General features: G+C 41.1%; 1 pseudogene; it reads right to left on the reverse strand.

Moving 5' to 3' along the window:
• Nucleotides 1–186: 186 nt before the first annotated feature.
• Nucleotides 187–1,115, reverse strand: LOC103581495 (annotated as a pseudogene).
• Between the last annotated feature and the right edge of the window lie 702 nt (nt 1,116–1,817).

The raw sequence follows: 1,817 nt of genomic DNA on the forward strand, positions 1-1,817 counted from the left end.
CATCCTAGACAATTCAAGGTATCTTAATCTCCATCAAGAACAACAACAAAAAAATAATTTTCGTCATGCTGTTAAATCCATCATTATGGATAAAACTGGTGCAAATTGGTCAAACGGATCCAAAAAACACTGATGTCCAAGCTGGCATATTGGCAACTAGCACGTAACTGGTGGTCAACAGAGAGTTTAAAAGATCTTCCCTTTCTTGTTCTTTTCCAAAGTTTTCGAAGAGTTCTGTTTTTGTGAAATACGCTGCTGAGCTTCCCAGTTTGCTTTCTCATCCTCAGACTGACGACGTTTTTCCTCTAATTCCTGGTGCTGTGCTTCCAAATTCTTTTTCATTTGCTCATGGCGCNACGTTTTCCCTCTAATTCCTGGTGCTGTGCTTCCAAATTCTTTTTCATTTGCTCATGGCGCTGCTGGAGCTCCGCTTCAGAGTTCTTCAGTTTTTGAACTTTTTCTTTGACCTTCATCTCAAACACCTGCTCCATCTCCATCTCCATCTTCTTCATCTTAGCTACACGCTCCCTCCTTTCTTCCTCCGCATGTCCAGAGGGCTCGTAGTAAGCTGCCCTTCATGCTTGTTGTTATCAACCCCATCGTGAGTCACAGCGGCCAGTTTTCTGTAGTTCCCCTTTCTGTAGCTCTCACAGTGCACATTCTTGGTAACATCTCTCAAGTCCTGCATGTGTGTTCTTATCACCATATTTCTTAGAATTGTAAAATCACCATGCTCACCATTTTCAACTTCAGCCACACCCCAAGGGTACTGCCTTCCTCTGACCCTTTTGCCATTAACTTCAATGATAGTATTACCACCTACCATAGCAAGAGGTAAATGGTCCTTTATATTTCAACAAGCTTATTTTCTTCTTCATTATCTTTTTCTGGAAATTCATGTATTTTAATTTTATGTTCTTGGATTTCTTTCATTATCTGTGTTTTAAACTGTTGGCATTCCTCCGGTGTGAGCGTGTCTGCTTTGGCAATAAGTGGGATGATATTTACTTTTTCATGCAAACGCTTCATAAACTCAATATCCGATGGTCTAGGTCCATGTCCTGAAGGAGCAATGAAGTATAAACAACACNTCGAACCGCCAACTTTTTCTGCCACTGAAGTTTCCACATTGTGGCTTAGAATTTACCCACCCTCCTTAGATTCCCTTCCAACTCTACCAGGGTACTTCAAAAAGTTCGTGGAAAGATTCACATTATCTGTCAGTTTAAAGTTCGTGGAAAGATTCGCATTATCTGTCAGTTCTATTTTTCCACAAACTTTATGAAGTACCCTCGTACCATCAGAAATGTCTTACACGCCCCTGCACCAGCTCGTACCATCAGAAATGGCTTACACGCCCCTGCACCAGCGGAGAAAGCAGCTGCTGTAGTTAGAGGGGAGGGGACACACTGCTGTTTTCTCTCTCTCTCTCTTTTTTTTGAAAGTTCAATGTATTATTGTGATTCTTTCTTTCAGCTCCCACATATGAGTGAGGACATAAGGTTTTTGTCTTTCTGTGCCTGATTTATTTCAGTTAACATAATTTTCTCTAAGTCCATCCACGTTGCTGCGAACGACAGGATTTCATTCTTTTCTGTGGCAGAGTAGTATTCCGCAACTGTTCGCACCAACATGCTAATAGTTTATTTTCTCTGGACACATTTCTTCATCTGCTGAAATCAAACATGATTTCATTAACTTGCCACTGGCCATGGTTTTTCTTGCTTGGCTAACGAATGAGCCATTCAGAAACTTCCCTTGGTGAAGAAGATGCTTCTGTGATGAGACGTTCCATTGTAAGTTTTCTCATTTTTCTG

The sequence above is a fragment of the Galeopterus variegatus genome, unplaced genomic scaffold, assembly GCF_000696425.1.
Source record: "Galeopterus variegatus unplaced genomic scaffold, G_variegatus-3.0.2 Scaffold13188, whole genome shotgun sequence".
NCBI classification, from domain to species: Eukaryota; Metazoa; Chordata; class Mammalia; order Dermoptera; family Cynocephalidae; genus Galeopterus; species Galeopterus variegatus.